At 41.7% G+C, this 25,930-nt stretch overlaps 1 protein-coding gene and 1 long non-coding RNA gene across 7 annotated transcripts in view; one reads left to right on the forward strand and one right to left on the reverse strand.

Annotated features, from left to right (window-relative positions):
* Positions 1 to 7,094: 7,094 nt before the first annotated feature.
* LOC106990866 (uncharacterized) lies at positions 7,095 to 12,872 on the reverse strand. Its single transcript, XR_003591646.3, has 2 exons — positions 12,199 to 12,872; positions 7,095 to 10,841 (listed from the first exon to the last, which is right to left on the reverse strand). It is a non-coding gene; the product is annotated as an uncharacterized LOC106990866 (long non-coding RNA).
* NRIP1 (nuclear receptor interacting protein 1) overlaps positions 12,190 to 25,930 on the forward strand; it is a 99,633-nt gene continuing 85,892 nt past the window's right edge. For 2 of the 6 annotated variants that reach the window (XM_042230194.1, XM_060404029.1), the window contains exon 1: positions 12,190 to 12,530. The gene's annotated coding sequence lies outside the window, so the exon portion shown is untranslated. Of the gene's footprint in view, positions 12,531 to 13,149; positions 13,417 to 25,930 lie in introns of those variants that run through there. The other 4 variants (XM_004002823.4, XM_042230200.1, XM_015092390.4 and 1 more) reach the window with 2 other exon arrangements.

A 25,930-nucleotide genomic window follows, 5' to 3' on the forward strand; every position in this document is an offset into this window, starting at 1 on the left:
CACAGCATCATCTTTCAGGATTTGAAATAGCTCAACTGAAATTCCATCACCTCCACTACCTTTGTTCATAGTGATGCTTCCTAAGGCCCTCCTGACTTCTCATTCCAGGATGTCTGGCTCTAGATGAGTGATCACACCATCGTGGTTATCTTGGTCATAAAGATCTTCTTCTGTATGTTCTTGCCACCTCTTCTTAATATCTTCTGCTTCTGCTAGGTCCATACCATTTCTGTCCTTTACTGTGCCCATCTTTGCATGAAATGTTCCCTTGGTATCTCTAATTTTCTTGAAGGGATCTCTAGTCTTTCCATTTCTATTGTTTTCCTCTATTTCTTTGCATTAATCACTGAGGAAGGCTTTCTTATCTCTCCTTGCTATTCTTCGGAACTCTGCATTCAGACAGGTATATCTTTCATTTTCTCCTTTGCCTTTCACTTCTCCTCTTTTCTCAGCTATTTGTAATGCCTCCTCAGACAACCATTTTGCCTTTTATCATTTCTTTTTCTTGGGGATGTTCTTGATCACTGCCTCTTGTACAGTGCTATGAACCTTCATCCACAGTTCTTCAGGCACTCTGTCTATGAGATCTAATCCCTTGAATCTATTTGTCACTTTCACTGTATAAACTTCAGGGATTTGATTTGGGTCATACCTGAGTGGTCTAGTGGTTTTCCCTACTTTCTTCAATTTAAGTCTGAATTTTGCAATAAGGAGTTCACGATCTGAGCCACATTCAGCTCCTGGTCTTGTTTTTGCTGTCTGTATAGACCTTCTGCTGCTTTTGCTGCTGCAAAGAATATAATCAATCTGACTTCGGGATTGACCATCTGGTGATATCCATGTGTACAGTTGTCTCTTGCGTTGTTGGATGAGGGTGTTTTCTCAGTGCGTTCTCTTGGAAAAACTCTGTTAGCCTTTGCCCTGCTTCATTTTGTACTCCAAGGACAAACCTGCGTGTTACTCCAGGTATCTCTTAACTTCCTACTTTTGTATTCTAGTCCCCTATGATGAAAAGGACATCTTTTTCTGTTGTTAGTTCTAGAAGATCTTGCAGGGCTTCATGAGTGAGTGAGTGAGTGAAGTCGCACAGTCGTGTCCGACTCTTTGCCATCCCATGGACTGTAGCCTACCAGGCTCCTCTGTCCATGGGATTTTCCAGGCAATAGTACTGGAGTGGACTGCCATTTCCTTCAACTTCAACTTCTTCGACATTAGTGGTTGGGACATAGACTTGGATTACTGTGATATTGAAAGGTTTGCCTTGGAAATGAACGGAGATAATTCTGTCATTTTTGAGACTGCATCCAAATTCTACATTTCAGACTCTTTTGTTGACCATGAGGGCTCCTCATAAATAAGATAAATTTGTTTATTAATTAAATATAGTTAAAACTCAGAAATAGCCCTTTGATCCTTAGTAAATACTGAAGAATAACACACCAAACAGCACTCCATCTCTTTATAGCATGTTTTTCTGGTTATTAGAGATTGGAAAGGTGAATGTTATAGATATTTCTCAGATTCAGGTGAAGGCATAGTTTCATACACTACTTGGTTTCCACCAACCAGACGCACCTGTTTAAGACAAGAAAGGTGGATACGAACATCATGAGAGAGAATCTACAGGGCTATTCTGGCAAGTAAGGGGGTTGAGGAGTTTGGTTCATCTATAGGACTTTAATGGAGGACCTAGAATTTAATCCATATCTTCACTTGTGTAAGTGACATAAAGATGGTGTTTCCATTTGACCACCCCAATGTTCAGCAGTATATTTCTCCTATGTATCTTCCAAACCTGGTGGTTCCTGAGTACCAACAAAAACAGTATAAATTATCTATTACATTATAGTAAATTCATTTTTGTTTAAACTAGAAAATTTTAATCTTGTTTTCTGAATCCAAGAACCATGCATGACCTATGTAGTAACTGGTACCAGAAATGAGATGCTGGAAGGTACAAGTAACACTAATTTGGTAGAAGCTTTGGATAGTGAGGGCTCAGAATTTAGTTTTTATCTGGTAGCCAAATATTTGGTTAGTCTCTCACTTGTTTACTTTTAAAAGCAAGATAGCTGTTGCCTGAGGTTATAGTGTTTAAGGAAATAATAGAATGAACTCATAGTATCCATAGGTGTTTTGCTAAGGAAGGCATTCTCTGCGTATGCCCACTAACTGCATTGATGGAGAGTCCAGTGATTTAGAACTTGCAGTGTTGAACAACTCATCTGCTTTTTTGTATCTGAACTTGAAGAAGTTTGAAGCTGTAGCCATGAAACTACAGTGTTAGCAGGAGGTAAGGGTCTTGCTTTGTCATAAAGCAGCAGTGATATTGCTGGCAAGAGATGATGAATTGTATTGCTTCTCCATATAAGCCTATTATTTCAGATGCTCTCAAGGTAGCCACCATTACTTTAAGGGCCAGAGGGAAGGGCAGAGAACAGAGCCCAGTAAATAAAAGAGGAGAATCTGCAGGCTCAAAAACCATGTCTGGGCAAGTCTTTTGACTATGGTAGTTTGTACATGGAACAGAATTGAAGCAAGTCATGTTTGCTAAGTGTTTGGAGAAATCATCTTCCCAAAGAAACCCAAAACTTGGTCTGCGACATTCTGTGATTGTTAAAACTTTGAAACAACTCCAATATTTCAAATCTCATGAAGTCTCTAAGAAGTACATCCGGCCCTCCACCCCACCCCACCCCCATGCCCACCTCTGATATATTTGTCAAGGAAAACTGACAAGGATGAACCTTCCAGGGTAGATCCAGGAGCAATAGAGGACAAGGAATGAAGGAGAGCATTCCAGAGAAAGAACCAGGAGTTTCCAGGTTGGCCAACAAAGAAACTTCCTGCAGTGCTGGGGCAGAGAGTCCTGGTTATTCCTGTTCAGTAGGTTTTGATAATTATTGTGAAATGGTACCTAATGTCACCAATGGACGTCGGCTTACTGCAATGACCCATTTCTTCTCCATCATTGAAAACTTATATGTGCTGGTAGCTGAAAATATATCTTTTCGATTTTTTTTTTCAAATTTGTTTTTCTTTTAAATTGGAGGATAATTGCCTTATAATATTATGTTGGTTTCTACCATACAACATGAATCAGCCATGAGTATACATATGTCTCCTTCTTCTTGAACCTCCTTCCCACCTCCCACCCTTCTAGGTTGTTACAGAATACTGGGTTAAGCAATCACCCACAAGCTACTTTATGCATGGTGATATATGTTTCAGCTCTGCACTCTTAGCTCACCCCACCTTTCCTTCACCTGCTGTATACCACAAGTCTGTTCTTTACCTCTGCATCTTCAGATAGGTATATCAGTACCGTTTTTCTAGATTCCATATAAAAGTGTTAATATATGATACTTGTTTTCTCTTTTTGACTCACTTCACTCTGTACAACAAGCCCTAGGTTCATCCACCTCACCAGAACTGACTCAAATTCATTCCTTTTTATGGTGAAAATATATCTTTACTTAACTGGTTACCAACCCAGAAGATTCCCATCTGGGCCTCTTAGAGAGGGTTGCATATCTGTTTCTGAAACAGCAGTAGCAGAGAGACACTTGGGTCTTGATCCCTTGGAGAGGCAGTGAGACTGTTCTATTTATGAAACAAAGGGGTGCATGTAGGTCTGGAAAACCAAAGAGGTGGACCATGACAGAAAATCGTCAATAGCCTAATCTGCAGGTTCTAAGCTATGTCCACAAATTATTTGTTACACTTCCCTTTAGGATGACTTTCCCCCAGTGAGTGGAATTAACTTAGTGACTCACTTCTAATTAATAGAATAAAGTGGAAGTATCCTGTGTCAATTAGGAAACCAGGTCATAAAGGACACTGGGACTTCATCACTGCTTTCTCCTGGACAGCTCGCTCTAGCGGGGAGTCAGCAGGATACTCAAGCAGCTTGTGGACAGGTTCCTGTAGCAAGGGCCTGAGGCCTCCAGCCAATAGCCATGTGAGGAGCTGAGGCCTCATGCCAACAGCCTTGTGAGGGAGCCTTCTTGAAATTGGATCTTCCACCTCCAGGCAAACCTTCAGATGAAGGCAGACCCTGCCAATATCCTGACTGCAACCACATGAGAGACCTTATGTCGAAACAATCCAGCTAAGCTGTTTCTGAATTCTTTACTTAACAGAAGCTTTGAGATGATAGCGTTTATTGTCTTAAGCTTCTCGTTGCTGTGGTGATTTGTTATATAGCATGAGGTAACTGATATACTCGCTCAATATCAAGTCTCATCTTCTTACTTAGAAATAAAATCTTGATTTTGAGTATTATTTTTAGCTAAAATATGATATACCTTACACTCCTTCTGAATCCATCCAATTAGATGTCAGCAGGAGCATTGTTAGGATGCTCCTTTCAGGAAAACTCCTTTGAAAGGTGGTAGGCCATCCACATTCTCCCAGCCTGGAATGCAATTTGATGAGTGGAAGTCTAGCAATCAATTAAGATCACGAGGCAACTTTCAGAATGAAAGTAAAGAGCTAACAATGACAGAATAGAAGCAATCCAGGTGCTTAGTAATGATGGTATCATCAAAGTGGCCCCCAAAATGCCATTTGTGGACCTTTTTACAATGGAGAAAAATCACCTTCCACACTGGTTAAGTCACTGTTAGTTCTTATTTCTGTTACTAGTAGCTAAAATGCAGCTACTAACTGATGGAATCTGGGATTAGATTTCTTGGATATCTGGCTTCTAGGAAACAGAATACACTGAGCTACTAACAGGATAAATCATTGAGCTACCTAACAGAATAAAGCTTGGTTGGAGTAGTTATTACTGTAAATTATTGAGCTATGTATCTCCTATAAGACTTACTGGGACATGAGGAGTTTCTACTGCTTATCAAGAATTCTTTTCCTAGGTCAGAAGAGAATTATCCAGGAATCCTCTGGACTTCCATATGGGCATCAGTGGAAGATTTTGTGTGGGTGTGCACACCTACACACACACACACACACACATACACACACACACACTCACATACTTAGTATTTTGCACTCTAAATTACTGACACTTGGGCTGACCTGAATAAACCATCCTTCACCCTTACTATTCTGTGTCACTTAAGAATTGTAAGGCAGCCAAAGTTAATTGTCAACATGCAATTTTCTGGAGATATCTATATCTATCTATCTATCTATCTATCTATCTATCTATCCATATTTAGGCTTCCCTGGTGGCTCAGAGGTAAAGAAGCCACCTGTCTATCCAGAAGATATGGTTTGATTCCTGAGTGGGGGGAGATCCCCTGGAGAAGAAAACGGCAACCCACTCTAGTATTCTTGCCTGAGAAATCCCATGGACAGAGGATCCTGGTAGGCTATAGTCCATGGGGTTGCAAAAGAGTCAGACACAACTTAGTGACTAAACAACAACAATACACACACACATACGTAAATATCAATAAAATCCACACTAGCCTTTGTTTGAGGCAGCCACCCGCTTGACGGGGCAGCAGTAAGCAAGTACTGTAGCATTTTGAGTACCATAAAGGTCTGAAGAGCTAAGATAAGACATTCAGACACTCAGTCTGTAGGTTCCTGTGCAGCTTTCCGTAATGAGACTGGAGCCCTTTTATTCTGGTGGGGCATGAGTGCCAAGGACTGGCGAAACCAGGGCACTCAATTTATTCACTAGAATGAATCCTGAAAACTGGATCTTAAAAAAACAACAACAATTGAAAATGACTGCATACAAGCAGCTGAAAGAAAGTGAGGAAGGAGAAGGCAGACACTTTATGAAAGGCAAATATGGACGATGCTTTCTCAGTCCCTCCAAAAGAAAACATGCAGTATAGTTAAGGGATCCAAAAACCCAAGAAATCCCAAAGAAGCTAAGGAAAATCTGTCAGTTTTGATGATATGTCAGCTTAATATGTCCATGTAAATGTTACACAGAATCCTATTGTTTTACGTAGAAATGGGTCATGTAGATCTCATTACACAGCCCTGTCATAAATGAATAAGACGTTTCAGGATTTCACAAATATACATCTGTATAATAGATCAACTGGGTAAAACATAATTCAATTCATTTTTAGAGATTTTACTCAGATAACCTTAAACTAAAGCAAAGTACATACAGTCAGCCCTCCATATCTGCACATTTCATATCCATGGGTTTAATCAACCAAGGATGGAAAATATGCTAAAACAAAAAAACCCAGAAAGTTTCAAAATGAAAATTTCAACTGGCTTCTTGCTGGCAACTATTTAAACAGCATTTAACATTGTATTTACAACTATTACATAGTATTTACATTGTATTAGGTGTTATAAGTAGTCTGGGTTTTGTTGCTCAGTCATGTCTGACTCTTTGTGACCCCATGGACTATAGCCTGCCAGGCTTCTCAATCCATGGAATCCTCTAGGCAAGAATACTGGAGTGGATTGCCATGTCCTCTTCCAGGGTATAAGTAGCCTCTGTTAAGTCGCTTCAGTCGTGTCCGACTCTGTGTGACCCCATAGATGGCTGCCCACCAGACACCACAGTCCCTGGGATTCTCCAGGCAAGAACACTGGAGTGGGTTGCCATTTCCTTCTCCAATGCATGAAAGTGAAAAGTGAAAGGGAAGTTGCTCAGTCATGTCTGACTCTTTGCGACCCCATGGACTGCAGCCTACCAGGCTCCTCCATCCATGGGATTTTCCAGGCAAGACTACTGGAGTGGGGTGCCATTGCCTTCTCCGATAAGTAGCCTAGAGATTATTTAAAATATAAGAAAGGATGTTCCTAGGATGCAAACTCTACTGCCATTTTACAGGAGACTTGAGCATCTGAGGGTTTAGGTTTTGTGGGGGGTGCTGTAACCAGTCCTCTACAGATATCAAGGGATGACTCTATCTGTTTTCCTAAATTGTTAACAAATTTGTGGGGGAAAAGCTATTAAGGTTGGTGCAAACGTAACTGTTTTGCATTGTTGCACTTTGCTGTTCGATATTAGAATATATTCTTAAATAAATGTGATTCTGTTACACATCATTTTAATGTGCATTTCTTACTTGATTTTTTTTTTTGCTAATGACATTACTTGCTGTTTATATTTATTTTAGACTATAGAAATGATGTTAGACAAAATGCAAACCTGAGCAATTTTTTTATTCACATTCAAAATGGGTCATGAGAGACTTGAAGATGAGAAGAGTAGTGGCCGACCATCAGAAACTGACAATGACTGACTGAGAGGGTCATCGAACCTGATCCTCTGACAACTACATGGGAAGCTGCCCAAGAACTCAGTGTAGCCCACTCTATGGTCATTAGGCATTTGAAACAAATCAGAAAGGCGAAAAGCTGGGTAAGTGGGTGCCTCACGAGCTGACCGCAAATCAAAATAATCTTCATTTTAAAGTGTCATCTTTTATTTTACACAACAACAAGCCATCTCTCAATCAGATTGTGATGTGCGCTGAAAAGTGGATTTTATGCAACAACCAGCAAAAACCAGCTCAGTGGTTGGACTGAGAAGCAGCTCCAAAGAACTTCCCAAAGCCAAACTCTCACCAGAAAAAGTCACGGTCACTGTTTGTTAGTCTGCGGCCCCTCTGATCCACTATAGCTTTCTGAATCCATGCTCAGCAAATAGATGACTTGCACTGAAAACTGCAACATTGGCAGCAGGCACTGGTCAACAGAAAAAGCCTAATTCTTCTCCAGAAGAATGCCCCACTGCACACTGTGCAACCAACACTTAAAAAGTTGAATGAACTGGGCTATGAAGGCTACAAAGCTTTGCCTCATCTGCTCTACTGACCTGACCTCTTGCCAGTCAACTACCACTTCTTCAAGCATCTCAATAACTTTTTGCAGGGAAAATGCTTTCACAACTAGCATGAGGCAGAAAATGTTTTCCAAGAGTACCTGAATCCCAAAGCACAAATTTTTACGCTGCAGGAATAAGCAAACTTATTTCTTGTTGGCAAAGATGTGTTGATTGTAATAGTTCCTATTTTGATTAATAAAGATGTTTGAGCCTAGTTATAATGATTTAAAGGGCTTCCCTGGTAGCTCAGATGGTAAAGAATCTACCTGCAATGCAGGAGACCCACATTTGATCCCTGGGTGGGGAAGATCCCCTGGAGGAGGACTATGCCAGTATTCTTGCCTGGAAAACACTGTGGACAGAGGAGCCTAGTGGGCTGAAGTCCATGGGGTCGCAGAGTCAGACCTGACTGAGCGACTAACACTTTCACTTGCAACTTCCTTAATGATTTAAAATTCAGAGTCTGAAACCGGAATTACTTTTGCACCAATCTAATATTCTCCATAAGTGCGTGGGCATGGAAGAACTGAAGAGCAAAACCCTGGGCTTCTATAGCCAGGATGATGTTTGACAGTAACTTACAAAGTAGTTTTGCGCTCTAAGGAAGAGTTTTTAACAGTTTACTCAACTCCAAATTTATAGTGTTTTTTAAAGCTATACAGTCAGGTTACATTTACAGTTCATCACCAGAGTTAATAGAAATAAAATTAGTTGTAACTACAGTATGGTTAATGGAGTACAGTACATAAAATGTAAACTTCGCTGATTCTCTAATTGGCATAAAAGCCTAGATACAAGAAAGTAGTCTTTATAACATAGCAAAGTTAAACACCAGTAATCAACACAACTAAAATCATAGATTACACAAGATTCAGATTTTCATTTTCAGAAAATTTCCTTTAACTGTACCATCAAAGATTTTATCTGTCCTCTAGAGAGACACTGTCCCATACAGTAGCCATTAACCACACGTGGCTATTAAGTACTTGAAGGTGATATCCTAGGAGTGTAAAAACCCCAGCGGATTTTGAGACATTACTTTGAATGAAAGAATATAAAATGTTTATTGAAAAGTTTTTATGTTGTATACACACTGAAATGATATTTTTGGTAGTTAAATTATTGAAATTAATTTTACCTGTTTCTTTGTACTTTGAAAATGCGGCTACTAGAAAATTTAAAGGTATATCCACAGCTCACATTTGTGGCTGAGTTTATGTTTTTATTGGACAGCATTTTTCTAGATGTTGAAGGACTTTAACTGCATAACTATACTAGACTTTCATCTGTATAGATTTCTGTTCTCTGTCATAGTTCATTAGTCATTAGTTCATAGTATATAAGGTAAGTTCAGTACTTCTCAACACATATTTCTGTTTTCTTCACACCTTACTACTGTTAGGCAGTCTTTTCCCTCTTAAGAACCCTTTCCCACTGGCCTAGTTGGCAAATTCTTACCTTTTAATAGCCAGTTAAAGCATTCTTTTCCCTGTAAAATTTTCTCTGAACGCACTTCCTCCACACTTGTACCCAAACTAGAAATACAGATTGTCCTCTGGATTGTGAAAGTTGTTGTCGTTCAGTCACTAAGTTGTTTCTGACTCTTTGTGACCCCATGGACTGAAGCATGCCTAGCTCCTCTGTCCTTCACCATCTCCCAGAGTCTGCTCAGATTCATGTCCATTGAGTCAGTGATGACATCCAACCATCTCATCCTCTGCCACTGCCTTCTCCTTTTGCCTTCAATCTTTCCCAGTGTCAGGGTCTTTTCCAATGAGTTGGTTCTTTGCATTAGGTGGCCAAAATTTTGGAGCTTCAGCTTCAACATCAGTTCTTCCAATGAATAGGGTTGATTTCCTTTAGGATTGACTGGTTTGGTCTCCTAGCAGTCCAAGGGACTCTCAAGAGTCTTCTCCAGCACCACAGTTCGAAAGCATCAGTTCTTCAGCGCTCAGCCTTCTTTATGGTCCAACTCTCACATCTGTACACGACTACTCAAACGACCATAGCTTTGCCTATACAAAACTTTTCTATACTGTGAAAGTATCTTGCCCAATATCTACTGGATGCCTACCATTTGCAGAACACAGGGATAGGTGGGACATATCCAAACATGAACCAAAAAGACATGGACCCTATGCCTGTAGTGACTGCATCTAGAATGGGATACAGATAAGTAACCCAGTCACCAACTGGAGTGAAAAGTGCTATCACAGACAGGTTCAGGGAGCGCATCATAAGCATGCCTCTCCCAGACAACTTCTTTGTGGCAGATAAAAGCTCTGAGCCTGAACTATATGTATCTGATCCCACAGGAACCCTGAATTTAAAAAATAGTTGTGTGTGTAAGTATAAAAGCTCAAGAGCATCTTTTTCACATCACAATTGGTTAAAATGAGTTGACTTCAAAATACAAATTCCAGAATAGGCATTCTTCTATTACATATATGCCCCAGTATCCTTACAATGACTCTCTTAGCCAGGAAATTTAGGTATTGATTTTTTTAAAAAACAAAGTACAACAACAAAATAGCCCTAAAACAATTAGAATGATTAAAAATGAATTCCACAAAGGTGTGCAATTTACTTAACATTAATGTACTATCAAAAAGAGTTAAGGCTTTCAATGATTGGATTTCTGTGGGTTTGAGAAGATAGATGAAGAATTAAGTGAGGAGCTCTGTTAAGTTATCTAACATTTTGCAGTAGACTTTTTAACAGGAGTGTTAAAAAGGGCAGGACCTGTATTTGGCTTGTTGCATTAACTGTGTAATCTTATTTACTAGGAGGTCGTTTATCTACCAACCACAATGATCTAAAACCCAGTTAAGAAGAAAAAAGAATGATTTTAAAGCATCATTTGAGTAGTCCACATATCTGCCACAAGGTCGATGCACTAAAGTTCACCTGCCTTTCTCCTTGGTGAGCACATCAGTTCCTTACATGGCACTATTTTGTTTTACTTTAGACTGAATGGTGACAAATGAGGCTATCTGGAATCTCAGTCTGCACCAGACTAGCAGTTGCCAATCAGAAGAGGAGGATAATGTTAGAGACAGGAACCCTGGCAAAAGAGAGAAAAGATTGTTAGTTAGGGAAGGGGGAGAGAGAGCAACTATGAAAGACAGAGATGATCACTGGATCATAGTATCCTGGAGTCCTTCAGGGAGAGGACTGATGGCTTCTATTCATCCTGGGAGCATCCCTGACTCCTAGGAAGGAGCTTGATAGAGAACAGGAAATTGATGTAGTCCTTAAATTCATTATAACCTACTATCAAAATTAACTCTGAATTTTCAAGAAAAAGCCAAAAAATGGCTTAAGAAAATAGAAACATTTATAATACGTTTTCAGAAAATCTTTGTACAACAGTTTTAAAGAAAATTAGTTTGATTCCTTAAAGGGTCACACTCCAATAATGCTGCCTATCACTTAATTCAAACAGTTGGCTCTGAATCAATCCTGGATAAATGTTGTCATGCAGAACAGTGGACTTTACTAAGCTGCCTTGAACAGATTTCAAATGGTGGTAGATACAAATAATAAGCTCTCATATGAGGTTTAAATATATAAGATGGCAACAGATCGCACAGTTGAAATCACTAGGGTGATGTAAAATAATTGTTCTAAAATGCACTATCACCATGAAGAAAAATCTTCCTGCCATGTGCCCAGCACTGTGCTAGGTGCTGTATTATTAAGCATTCTTCTGAAATATCGCTTTCCCTTTTAAGACTGTGAAGGTGTTCCCGAATCCTCATTCATATTTTTAAAGGTTAAATGACATTTTACACGCACAACACAACCATTACATAACAGGCATAGAATACTGTTCTATGACTTGGATAGTTTTGTGTTTTTTTTTTAAGTGCACTAGCAACTTTATTTTAAAATGCTGTCGAATCCTTAAGGATCTGAAAACCTACACATAGGAATGGAGTGTCTTATCCACTCACTTGTTTTGTGTAATAAGTGTTTAAACACAGGCATGCCATTTCGGAGTTTACAGTGAGCCTAAGCTGTACTTCAGCGTTTTTGCAGCAAGCAAAAACAATTTCTGCAACGGTCCTCATTTCCCCTGGCAATTTTTTTTTTTTTCTTTTTCTTTTTCATGGCGAGTTACTAAATGCTAGATGCTAGAGTCAAAAAGAAACCTGACATCTGGGGAGGTGTTGCGGGGGTGTTAATAGTTCTAGCTTGATGTTTGGGGAGAGCCTTGAGGATAAGATTTTAAAACAGCAAATACACGGAGAAGGGGGAAATGATGGTTTCGGATGACTCTCTCCTCCCTCCACTTTCTCTCTTCACCAATCCGTATCCCCCCCAATTTAGAGGCGGGTTCAGGGAGATCAGGCTGCAGGAAACCAGGAGGCTCTCCGGGGCTGCCGCCCCGGCCTCGTGATGTAATTGTTATTTCTTACTCGGAGCCTGAACCGGCGGAGAGCTGCCCGAGAAGTGGCAGCTGGGTGCCTTCTGCCTTGTCTTGGAGGGTCAGGTTCGGTCCGAGGACGGTGTCGATTCGAGGAACGGCTCCGCTGGAGACTTCGCAGTGACAAAGCAGCAGAAGATAAACCCTGCTCCCGTCCGAGGAGCTGAACCCGGCGCTCCTCAGGTCTCCTTCCCAGTTTTCTTCTCGGACTCACCCGCCGATTATCCCTGGGTGCCTTCTACGTGCAGGGCGCGGGATCAGAGGGACCCGCAGTTAGCCCCCCCCACCCCCGGCCAGACTAAAGCAAGACACACAGATTACAAGGTGGTGGAAGTTGGGGGGGGTGGGCGAGAGGGAGCCCAGGAGACACGGGTCGTGGGGTGAAGTGGGAGGAGAAGGAAGCCTAAGATGCCGGCACCCAGGAAGGGACCCGGGGCGTCCCGACCCCCAGGCTGAGCCCCCTTCGCGGGCTTTTGGCCTGGGTCACGAGAGTGGTCCCCACCCCCCCGGGAGCCCCAGGAGGAGCTGTCCCGGCGCCTTCGGCGGCGGTGGGGGCTGCTGGACAGAGCTGGGAGCCGCGGGGAAGGGCTCGGGGCGCCTGGAGCACCCACCTCTCCCGGCCGCCGCGCTCTTCCAGCTGCCTCGGGGCGCCCGCAGCCCCCGCCCGGCCGGCCGGAGGGCGGGCGAGGAGGAAAACCAGCCAACCGAGGGGGCCCCGCAGTTCCCGCGAGCCTCCGGGACCCGAGCGCGTGCCTGCCGCCCCGGTGACAATGGAAGAGAGGGGGAAAAAAGGGTTAAGAAACTTGGCTGAAGAGCTGAATGGCGTGGAGCGGCGAGGGGAGGGACTGGGCCGCGGCCGCCTCGGCGGCGGAGGGAGGAGCGCGGCTGCGGGCGGGCGGGCGGGCAGGCAGGCGGCGAGCGAGGCGCTCAAAGTCAGCCTCGCAGACATTGCAGCAGAGCCCCGAACTCGGGAGGCGGCGGCGGCGGCGGAGGAGGAGGCGGCGCGGCGGCGGCGGCCGAGGCGGAGGGACGACCCGGCCCCGCGCTCGCCCGCGCGCCCGCCCGTGGCCTCGCGGCGGCCGCTGCGCCCGGCAGCGCTGCCGATCGCAGGGAAGAGCTCGCCGGGGCGCCGAGGGAGGACGGGGCGGCGGGGCGCCTTCGCGGAGTGAGCTGGCCGGAGCCCCGGCGCTCGGAGCTGCGGCGGCCTCGGGTGAGTGGCGGCCGCGGCCGGGGGGCTCGGACGAGCGGCCGCCGCCGCCGGAAATGGCCGGGAGCGCGGCCCGCGGCGGCGTTGGCTTGGCGTTGGCGGGCAGGGCCTCGGGGGGCGTCGGGGCGGCGGGGGGCCCGCGCTGCGGGGCGGCGGGAGCGGACGCGGACGGCGGGGTGAGCTCGGCGGAGGGGGACGGCTTCCGGGCAAATCCCGCCTCTCCTGCCGGCTCCGAACCTGCCCGGGAACTCGGGGGGCCCGGGCAGCGGGGCCGGCAAGTTGTGGAGTTGGCCCGGGGGCTCACCGGCGCGTTCTTGGCCGTCCTGGGCCGGGGACGGGAGGGCGGCCGCCGTGTTGCCCCGGACCCGGGCCGGGGTCGCGCCCCCGCTCGGCTGTCCTCCTCGGCCCGGAGCCCCGGGCGCTTCTCGTCGCGCCGTTCTCAGTCCTGCTGCCCCGGGCGTCCTGGGCGGCGCCGGGCGCAGCTCCCCCCGCCTCTCGCCCGGGTGCCTCCCTGCTCTGAGCTGGCCGGATCCCGGACTGGGGAAAGTGGGTAGGCAAGGGGACCGCGCTCCCGGCCCCTAGCCGACCCTCGGGTCCAGCCAGGCCCGTTGGTACGTGTCCTTCCCCTCCCGAGGGCGAGGCCCCTGGGACCCGAGGCCTCAACCATCACTTTTCTCCGGAGCCAGAAAACCGGGCTCACCTCTAGAGTGAACCCCGTGCAGGTCCTGGGAGGCTTCGTTTTTCTCTCCTACATCTATGTGTCCTCTTCTACTACTAGCGGATATTGTCTTATGAAGGGTTTCCCGGGAAATATTCTGCAAACCGTCACAACCCTTCCAAAGTAGTTTTCCAAATTTTAATCAAGAGTTGCTGTTCCGTCTGGAGGAACAAAGGAATCAACTATGTCTTAGAGGCGAACAGTCTGCGAGTCTGTGACACATGTTGATCTCTGAAGTATTATAGGAGTTTTTACCTTCTATCTCGTTATTGAATTGAGTTTTGAAGATAGTAGACGGACAACAGAAGTACTTTTGTGTTTAAAAAAAAAATTTCAATAAGGCGTTTTTATGTTGAAAAAGAAGTAATACGTTCTTAGCCACAGGGACTTTTCACTCAGTTGGTGGAACTGAGTTGGAGTTTGTCTCCGGTAATATAAATGATTAAATGTGAAATTGTGCGGGGCGGGGGAGGGGTTGGGGAGGGGGTACTGTTCTTAGAGGAACAGAGTCCATAGGATGAAAGTGAAAAATGGTTGTGGAGTTACAGATGATGGTTGTTTTTTACGTTTGGTGAGGGAGTGATTTGTGAAGCAGAGGGCTCTGGTAATTCATTCTTTAAAGTTATGAATTGCATTGAACCTGCTTATTAGAGAATCATGACTTTAGCAAGTGGGTGGCATCTTCCCGATGTGATTCTTCAATGCTTAATCACTAGTTTGCCACCTTTGTTGTTGAAGACACAGTGAGATAAGTGGACTTTTTAAACAAATGGTGCTTCCTCTGCCTGGCACCAAAGTGTGGGTTGCTGCCTGGAGTATGTTGAAATGTTTTCAGCTTTGAAGTAAGTTGCTCTGGTTTTGCCCAGCGTTTTGGTAATGTGGTTTGGGTTTAACTGGTTTCAGAGAGTAGTGGCTTCATCACTAGTGCTAACTTTTCTCTGCTTGAAATTAGTTCCTAAAGACAAAGAAGATTCCAGCAGTGGAACAGCCATTATCCTGCGGGCTGCAGGATTATTACTTTAGTCTGTTTCCTACACTCTGGTGGGGAAAGACCTCTTTCCACACTTACGCCTTGAAACTGCCCTAGGAGCATGAGTAAAATACTTACAAAAAAACAAACAAAAAGGACTCCTCATTGTTGGTTTTACTCCAGTGCGCTCTCTACAGTGCCTTTGAGGTAGTTGAAAACCAGGTTTAATGCTTGGACCACTTCCTGTGTGGGTCTCCAAACTTTTACTAATTGTCCACCCTAAAACTGTATAAGTTTGCAGTAAAAAGACATGAGTAAAAGAGGCTGAAGGCTCCTCTGACTCTTGCAGTTTTTTTAAGAGCAAAACATCATGATAAAAAATAACCTATACCACCACCTAGAGTCTGTTTGTTAGTTTATTGCTCCTGAAGTTTGCTTCAGTGGACATGCCTCTTGTGGTTCTGATACAGCCAAAGAATTATTAAGAAATGCTAACTTTCAAAAGGCCATCCAAGAGAATGATTATTTGCGTGGTAAATAGCAGGTGCCAGTTTAAATTACGCATGCTACCTTTACAATAGAAAATGATGACATACCGGGTTAAGTGGGCTATTCACCAAAAGATATTAATTCAAAAGACTTTAAGAAATTTTGTGTCTGTGCTTTAGGTAGTTCTAATTGCTTAAAGACTCTCTGCATTGTTACCAGAGATTCAAGACCTCTTACAATTTAATACCATTAGGACTTCCTTGAGGTCCAAGTGAAACAAAAGCAATGATCAAATAAAAATATAAGGGAGCATCAGAACTCCAGAAATTCTGGGAACTTTAAAGGTAAGAGAGAAGGTAGGCTATAGTAAAGTTGCAGTTCAGAGATGTGAAAAGTAGCATCACTATGAAATCAAGTGGCAATCTGTCCTGCTGGTAGTTTTTACATAGTGAAATAATCTGTTAAATGGGAGGATGGGAGACCTTAAGAAGATAGCTCTGTTGCCATGTGGTTTAGTACATTGTCCAGGGAGGAAGTAACATTCCTTCTTTAAACAGTGTAACCCGAGAGAAAGATGGCCTCCAAGATCTTTAATTAAATACCAGTTGAACAGAGAAAACTAGAGCACTGTATTAATTCTGTCAAACATCACTATTTTAGAACATCGAGGACAACTAAAAATGAATTAACTCATATCCGAAAGCAGAGTTTTATGGAAGGTGACAGATGAGGCAAAATATGTCAGTCTAATGGCGCAAATAGGGAGATAAGGAGATATGTCATTCTCGGCTCCCTAAAAAGATGAGGAGGAGGAAGGTTATTGTTAATTGTACAGATTCCATTGCAAACCGAAACTGGAAGACGGCACCAAAGTAGGTTTAAATTAGAGTGGCTTAGGATATATGATGTTAAAGGGATTAGGTTTTAAAACTTGACAATTGTTAAGAAACTTAAAAGGTCATTTTTAAGTGTTCTGAAAGAGCAATGATAGCTTTGTGAATCAGGTTTAAAAAATAACTCTGCCCCACATAGGTTCGAAGCAGCTCATTTTTATCAAGAAAAAAGTTGTTCTCTTTAAATTGTGATAGGCTGAGTTTTGCTTTTCAAACTTTAGATTCCCAGATACAGTCAGGTTTTAAAGTGTAGGTGGAAGCATTCCAGTTGGTCTTCACCCCTCCTCCTTCTCTCCTTACTGCTTTCCTGCTCTCGTCACCTTCTTTAAAATGAGTAGCTTCTACATCTGTGGGTGTTTTCTCCCATTAATTTTGCCTTCATTTGTAGCTTTGCTTCTTGGCTGTGTTGGCATGAAGGTTCTTGACACTTGTGTTCTTTCCAGATGCCCCTTCACGTGGCTGACGCACAATGAGGGTGGGTTCTGTTTTGGTTTGGTTTCATAGTGGTTTAGTGTTCCGTGGGTGCAGACTGGGGAGAAAAGCATTTTGCTGTTCTAACAAAGCCCTTTGTATCCGACGTCCAACTAGAGAAATATTTTTATGAAAAGCAACTTTTGATTACTCTGGAAAAGTTAGAGAGATGCTCTGAACAGAATAGGGTGGGGTGGTGCTTGGAGGCACTTTCAGGATCATGAGTTTGATTTGGCGAATTGTTCAAGATGCATTTCCTTAAGTGGCAGTTTTGTGAGGGGACTGACAGAGGGGAAAATGAGCAAACTCATTCTGTAATATTTAGATTGACGCAGTAATCAGGATTGACACAATATTACTCCAGGAGGGTCACTAAGACTTGAGAAGGTAAAAATCGAGAGTGTCAGATGACGAAGCAGGCCAATGGCATGGAACTGAGGATTATATCCAGAGGTTGGAATGAAAAAAAAAAGTAAATGGAGGAGAGAGATCTTGTTTCTGTATCCTGTTTTACATCTGGTACTGAAGCAGGGACATGAATTGCTGATGGTAATGGAGTCCCTTTTATGAGGGCAGCAATATTATATAAATAGTGGTGGTTTGAGAGGGAGAAATGGCAAGTTCCCCACTGGTGCGTGTGCACACTGTTTTTGAATGTCTCTTAAATATATCTATAAAGTGGAAGGTCAAAATTGGATACCAGCATAGAAATAGGACTTAGAGAGTAATAGTTTATTTTGAAGGAAATGAATTAAAAATAGACCATCTTTTCTTTATTCTTTTGAGATATGGTGTTTTCCAGGGGTCTTATTAAACATGGAAAAGAGAGTGCTGAGGTTTGGGTGGTATAATTGGAGAACTCTTTCATGAGATTGCTGATAAGGATAACTTCATGTAAATAGCCCCAGAAAGAATGCTTTCTTTAAGCACATTATCTGGTGATTCAAGGGTAGGGGGAAAACTGGGACCAAAGAGACCTCTGAAACCTTATCAGGGTTTTTTTGTGAACTGTAATATAGATGTCCATCTGTTGTTTTTTTGTTCCTTGAAATGTAATGTTCAAATTGAATTTTTAGAGTTCTAAAAAGTAGAGTTTGTTTAGAAGAGACGTTCCCTTTTATTTTGCTACAGATATGAAGAGTAATTTTAATTTTTCATGATAAATATAGGTTATTTAGATAAGTGTGTGTGTGTGTGTGTGTGTGTGTGTGTGTGTTGCTCAGTCATGTCCAATTCTTTGCAACCCCATGGACTGTAGCCCACCAGGCTCCTCTGTCCATGGGATTCTCCAGGCAAGAATACTGCAGTGGGTTGTCTTTTCTTTCTTCCGGGGGTGGTGATGGGGGAAGAGGGGGGTGTCTTCCCTACCCAGGGATTAAAACCCAGTTTCCTGCATTGCAGGTGGATTCTTTACCATCTGAGTCCCCAGGGAAGCAGGATGATATACTAATTGTTATCACTGTTATATTACATGCTCTGTACTGTAAACCTTAAAATTCCAATTGATCCCTACACAATCTTGCAAATATTACAAAGAATTATTAAAAAATTGATGTTTAGGATATTATTATGCCTGAAACATATAATTTTTCTTATATTCATAAAACATCGAGAACAAGAATGAGGAAAAGGTAAATATGCTACATTTTACCATTAAATTTTGTTAAAATTTTGTTAAAATTACTATCTTGAACCATGCTAGGGATAACATTTAGCCTAGAGCTCTAAGAGTAATGAGGAATGGATTTGAAGGATTCAGAAGATAGATAACTGAGAAATGTAGAAAAAATTACTCTTTGAAGTTATGGAAAAAAGTACCCCACTGTATTTACCTAGTATTACTAAGATTTTTTTTTAAAGCTAAACCAGATTTTAAGATAAATTATTATTGAAGATAATGTATGGATAATTACTTCTTAAAGAAATTTTATTTACATGTTTTTTGATCAAAATAAATTCAAGAAAAACTCCAGAATATGTTGAAACTTTTCCTAGGAAGATGCTTGTGACATCCATGCAGCCATCCATCTACCCAGCCAGCCAGCCAGCCAGCCTCTTTCCTGCTCTCCCTCCCAACATTCATCCTTCCCTCCCTCCCTCCCTTTTCTTCCTTTCATTCTTCTTTCCTTCCTCTTTGGATAAATAGCACTGGGGTTTAAAAAAAAAAGCATTTTGTTAATAAACTTGGAAATGAACTTGTTTCTCTGACAGTCAAGAGCTGTGTTTGAAATTCAAAGCTAGCATCGTTCACTCTCCCCAGTTTTTTTTAACTTGGTACACCTCAAAGAGTAAAAGCTCTAAAAAGCTCTAGACCCATCTTGCCTCTTTAGCTTGGTGTCCTTCAGCAAAAATATTTTTAAGGATGGAAGGAAGAGACCCTTATTTGCCTTAAATTCCAGGTCACTGTGTGACTAAGCCTAGAGTTTCAAGAAATACTCAACTAGAAGCCTGCTGGGAATTTGAGTCATGAGCTTAGGATACCACTGGGACCAGGACAACTCTGACTGACCTGATGCTGGTGTTTATTCAGACCTTTTGTGAAAAAGAGGCTCTCACCCTTGGACCTGCAATTAAGAAAGTCATTTTTCAGTCACCTGTTAAATGATAGACAGGGCTACTTCTTGTTTTCAAATCTGTACTTTGCTTACAGATTGAGGGTAGCTCAGGAACCTGACAAGTTTGGGACCTGTGTTTTTTGCAGTCGGCTTTGATGATTTTACTTTTAGCTTCTTTACCAGCTATGTGAGGGTACTAGGTGAAAGTACGTAGTTTTCTCTTTACAGAAGAGGAAAGCTAAATCGCATAGTGGCTAAGATAGCTTCTCCTAGTGGTTGTGTACTTGTAATTGTTGAATTTTCTTGTGCTGTACATAGTATGTGAACATGTTAACTATGTTACTGTGTTAAAAAAGTAAGGTAATTTAGCATTACAGTAGTAATAGAGGAAATTATGTCTGTATACCATCTTAGAATAAGAATATTATTATAACTGTGATGATTTAATGACAATGTGGATAAGAGAGCCTGACATGTAACGGGACACAATCAAAGTTTGAGAATTAGAAGTTTCAAGAGACTGCTGTCTTGAGGAATTTATCTAGATATTGAGAGATATGAAATGTTTCAGAGATAATATCTTTTGTTTTTTTAAAGGACACATTTTAAAGAATTTTTTTTAAATTCCCAAATCTATAGTAATCTCCGATAGAGTGGTAGATTTTTACCCTGGAAAAGAAATTAAGGAAAGGAAGGAGAACAGAAGAAGGTGGAGAACAGCAAGAAAAAGTGCCTGAAAGCACAGGAAACACTATCAAATGGGATATAAGAATTACCCTCCAAATGAAATTAATCACAGTTGCAGTTTTTCGCCAAAGGGAGTATTTGCACAGTGGGTCACAGAGGCTCAGGTTTGACTTTTGAAAAACATATTTTGAAAAAGCATCTCTGTTTTATTATTCCACACATACTTTTCTAGCTTAAGTTCTGCTACTGAATCAATGTATGATAACTGATGAAAGAGAAGTCCTTTATCTCTCTGGGCAACATCTGTAGATTCTATAGAACAGGGAGGTTAGATTTCATTTCGAAATTCTGAAACCCTGACTATATATCAATATATGTTGTTGTTGACGGGAAACAGTAAAGGTTTCAAGGTTGTAGCTTTGAAAGTAGAGACGATTGAGTCCAAACTTGAAATATAATAAGTTATTTAGTTACTTGTCTGTTGCCTTTTCCTTTTTTATTGAGAGGAGGAGGGGTAGGGAAAGAAGAGGCTTGAGGGCACTTACTTTTATGCTAGGCATAGGGCTGCCTGTTGTAGAGTTCCCCTGTGACATACAGGCATCATTTTCTCTATTTTGGGCTTCCCTGGTGGCTCAGACAGGAAAGAAGATACAATGAGGGAGACTTGGGTTCGATTCATGGATTGGGAAAATCTGAAGAAGAGAACGGCTACCCACTGCAGTATTCTGGCCTGGAGAATTCTGTGGACCGAAGAGCCTGGCAGGCTATAATCCATCGGGTCTCTTAGATGGTAAAGAATCTGCATGCAATTCAGGGGACCCAAGTTTGATCCCTGGGTCAGGAAGATCCCCTGGAGAGGGGAATGGCTACCCACTCCAGTATTCTTGCTTGCAGAATTCCATGGACAGAGGAGCCTGACAGGTTATAATCCATGGGGTCACAAAGTGTAGGATACAACTGAGTGCCTAACACTTCTCTATTTTACAGATAAGAGACCTAGTCTGAGAGAGGCCTGAGTGACTTGCCTGAGGTCACACAACTAATTTTATTGATGATGATTTGCTTTTCTATGAGAATATGACATCTTATGAAGAGAAAACCAGTTTCTACCTGATTTTTAGAAAATCATTAAAAAAAATAACAACAACAAAACCCTGCTCCCAGCTCAATGGCCACAGGACTCAGGCAGCCTGGCTTCTCGAAGAGCAGCCCCACTGGGAAGGCACCCTGCTTCCAACAGGTGTTCTGCCACTGCTGGCTGTGAGTTGTCAGCTGACGTCCTGCTCCTGCACTTGGAGGCGGGGATGGAGTCCCCAAGAGCAGTTATGCAGACTCTGAGCTCCGGTGAAATGGACCACAGTGTTCTTTGAGGCAGAGAAGGCTACTGTGTTTCTTGATATAATTCATTAAAAGAGCTTGGCATGGTCTCAATCTAGGTATTCCCAAGGCCAATTATGTTGGTGTACTTCAAGGAGCCGTTGTATCAGATTCAGAGCCTTAGCTTTTCCTGGTTGAAAAGTTAAATCTCTTGGCTATTACGGCTCTTAAGATGGTTTTTATTTTTATTGCCCTGTGTTTACCCCCAATAATTATAAGTACTGTGCTATGCTGATGAACTAGTCTCTGTAATACAAAGAGGAAACTGACAATGAGTTTGTGAATTTATCAAGAGGATGCAGAAATCGAGAGACAGGGAGTATGTGGCTTCATTTGGGGAGTAGACCATGGTCAAGAAAGAAATTTTTGAGTTAGGGAGGTTTGCAGCACATCATGTATTTTTAAGTACACATGAGGCATGTTCTTTTATTGTTGGAACCATGAGAAATGGAGTTATAAACCTCTCCACCTCTTTTTACTTGCCTCATTTAAAATTTATGGAATTTTGAACCCAAAAGAATCAAGCTGAGTGGTTCCTTATACACTAAAAGGCAGTCAAATTGAAACTATATTGAATACATAAGATTGAGTAATAAGGTTCATATACATACTTTTTAGTGTGTTTTAGATTTTGAATTGCCAAGTAAATGTTGGATAAACGTAAGTGTTAGTATAAAAGCTGCAAAAGAATGTTTGACTATGGTTTTTTATTAAGAGAGTATATTGTATCTGGCCAAATAAGTGAGAAACTGTGTAAGCGAACAATCTGAGTAAGAAAATCTTCCCTGAGTTCATATACGTATATAAATTCAGACACATTAAAAAAAATAATTGAAATAGACTAAATGTACATGAGGTCAAAGTTTGAGGATGAACAGTTTTATTCACTGCCTGTTTTTTCCCCAGTATCTGAATGTTTGGTATTACTGAGGCAAAACTCAAAGCAATACCCTGTTCACTCTGTTAGTAAAATGTTACTCTCACCTGTCCTGGTAATCCTCAACTGAGCTGAATCAGTGTTATATTCTGTTAATTTTTTTGCTTTTGCTTGGGCTTTCAGGAGCTGAAGTACTTTCATAGGAGCCTTAGCTATCAGGTTGGAAAGGAATTTGATAGAAACTGTGAAATTTCTGAGTATAAATGTACTTGTTCTAGAAATACCTTGTCCTACTTGCTCATTTTCAAACAAGTCGGTGTTTAGAGGCATCTTGCTTAACAGAAAAGCACATAGGCTAGGTAGTTGGTATAGACTGTAAATCAAATAGTGATCAGTGCTTCTACTTAGCCTTATACACCTTTGTTTTTCTCTTGATCTTCCTCCTTTCTCTATTTTTGTTTCCTTTTTTCCCGTTTTCTCTTTTGTTTTCTTCATTTCTCACTTAATCTTTTTCTTTTTTCTAAAATTGCTAGGAGTATCTGTGTGATACAGTAGGGTAAATGCTTATTCGTTTTCTACCATTTTTGTCACTGTTAATTTAAAACTTCCAAGATATTTTTTTTGTCTGTATCTTACACGGGAGGATACTGAGCACCTAAGAATTTAAAGCCACCAGCTGGCAGCTGTATAATCCCAGGGTGGAGAAATCAAGTTTTGATTTATTTCACTCTTTTTTGTTTGTTTTTGCTAAGATAACCTAGAAAGATGGACTTTTGTACCAGGTGTTAAGGAATAGTTAATAACCTTTGATGATGGATCCAGAAATACACTAAGTCTAAGCTGACCCCAAGGGAGGACCTGTGATAGTCAGGACTGGATCTTAAGAAGTGGAGTGAGCTGGGTCAATTGCATCATCCTTGTTTTTTGTAGCCTGCTTTCTTCTCATGCTGTTAAAATATGGTCTTCAGGACAGTCTTATGATTCATTTGATATTCTAGAACTTGGGATATATTTTCTAGGGTGAGAATTTAAAAAAGAGAAGCTTTACAGTACAGGTGCACGTCTGTTCATGAGGCAACCTTGTTTCTACATGTTACATGTATTTTTGAGTTATATTTAAAGGTCAGTAGGGCAGTGACAAACCTAGACAGCGTATTTAAAAGACACATTACTTTGCCTACAAAGGTCTGTACAGTCAAAGCTATGGTTTTTCCAGTAGTCATGTACAGATGTGAGAGCTGGACAATAAAAAAGACTGAGTGCCGAAGAACTCATGCCTTCAAACTATGGTGCTGGAGAAGACTCTTGAGAGTCCCTTGGACTGCGAAGAGATCAAGCCAGTCAATCCTAAAGGAAATCAACCGTGAATATTCATTGGAAGGACTGATGCTAAAGCTGAAGCTCCTATACTTTGGCCACCAGATGTGAAGAGCCAACTCAGTGGAAAAGACCCTGATGCTGGGAAAGGTTGAGGGCATGAGGAGAAGGGGATATCAGAGGATGAGATGGCATCAGTGACTCAATGAACAGGAGTCTGAGCAAGCTCCAGGGGGTAGGGAAGGACAGGGAAGCCCGGTGTGCTGCAGTCCATGGGGTCCCAAAGAGTCGACACAACTGAGCAACTGAATAACAATAAAGGGAATTTTATTTGCAGATCAATAGAGTCAGGTAACTGTAGTTAACTAGTGTGATCACAACACTCACAGGCCAGCTCTGCTTACTACCGAAGAATAATAATCTAAAACCACTAATGAAGGTGGTTGGGTCTGTTGATTCTATTGGGAACATAGTGCAGAGATTATGGGCCCCACTCCTGTATTCTCCTGAGGAGAGGTACCAGATCAGAGATGACACCGTGTAGACCAGGGGTGACCAGTGCCCTGAACCAGCTGCACCAAGATCCACCCCTCTAGAAAGAGGGCAGAAGAGAAGAAGCGTAACTGTAGCCTGTGATGTGGGCCACACACTGACCACATTTCTGACCTTGGTGAGGCAAATTGGAATGGAATATTGCTACTCATGGGACAGAAGACAAAAGAGTGTAGGTGCTCATCGTGGTCTCCACACCTCTAAACTGATCAGATTTGTCTCTCACAGTTCCTTGAACCCCTGATTATAGTAGTTCCACCTTTGTTGAATGTCTGTCCTCCTCAGTAGATTGTCAGCTTCATGAATAGGAGCTTATCCATCAATGCATTATCCATGCTGTAGGAGCCTGTTACGTAGAAGGTTGCTAAAAAGCATTCATTTTACTGTACCAATCTCAACTGTTGGTGAAATCTGGCTTTTGGGGGCTTAGGAATGGAGCCTTTCTGTGTTAATACATAACAGCTACTAATTATTATGAATAACTTATGCATAATAACTGCTGTTGTACCATTTTTCTTCTTTAGTCTGTTTAAATTAGAACTTCTAAAAGGAATAATATTTCTTCTTTAAAATGTATCATCTTCTTTCCAGACATATTTATTATGAAGGAAACCATGAAACTGCTGGTGACATTGCAATTACTTGGCACTTGAAATTGTTTTGTATACTAAGTTTCTTCAAAAATACACAATTTATAATATATTAGAATGGGGGGCAACATTTACATTTTTTAAAGACAAAAAAGAAAATATTTCTAGAGCCTCATGGGCAGTTTTCTTGACCTCACTTGCAGTAGTCATCAAGATCTACCAGCTCAACACATTTAACTGCATTGAATTTGACTTCTTGGGATACTATAGGCATCTTATAATCTAATATCTAGTATTAATTTTGGCATTCAGCAATCTTGAAAGTTAAGAGGTATCAAGAAGGACTTGTTCAAACCTAGTAAATTATAGAATTTAAGAAAAAAAGAATTTAAGTAGTTTATGAAGTTCTTTTGTCTTTAAAAATTAGGATTTGCTCTTCACTAGAGGTGAATTTTCTGTTAGAACAATATCATATTCAACTAGATTAACAATGCTAAGGTAGAAAATAAAATTATTTTAGCATGGAGGTCACAATTTCTAGACTAGCAATTTTCAAATACTAAAGAAAATGTTTAGGTTATCTGGTATACACATATCCAGCACGGAGGTTTAACAAATGCTCTTAAAATGACTTTAATCCAGTTTCTTGCCTGTGAAGACAAAAAATGTTTACTAAACTTTACGCATAGTTAGAAGTAGGTGTCTTTTGTAAGCAGAGAAGATATCTGTCAGGACTCGCCTATTTTTCTATTCATAAGCTTATAAGTCATAGTGAAGAAGATATACAGGCTAATAGACTACTGTCCAAAGCAAAAGAGTAGAGAAATTAGCCCCTTTACTATTAATGTGGTATGCTCTACGTTGTGTTTTTATCAGTGCTGAACTTTTTCGTTGCTCCTCAGTGTCAGTGTGTTGTAGGGTGCATGAATACTATGCACTGGTGTAACTTCCCCACGTGAATTCCTCAGTGTCTGAGACCCAAACTTAACTTCTATGTTATGAACTGACTTGTAATTAAGGC

Source organism: Ovis aries, chromosome 1, assembly GCF_016772045.2.
Source record: "Ovis aries strain OAR_USU_Benz2616 breed Rambouillet chromosome 1, ARS-UI_Ramb_v3.0, whole genome shotgun sequence".
Classification (NCBI taxonomy): Eukaryota; Metazoa; Chordata; class Mammalia; order Artiodactyla; family Bovidae; genus Ovis; species Ovis aries.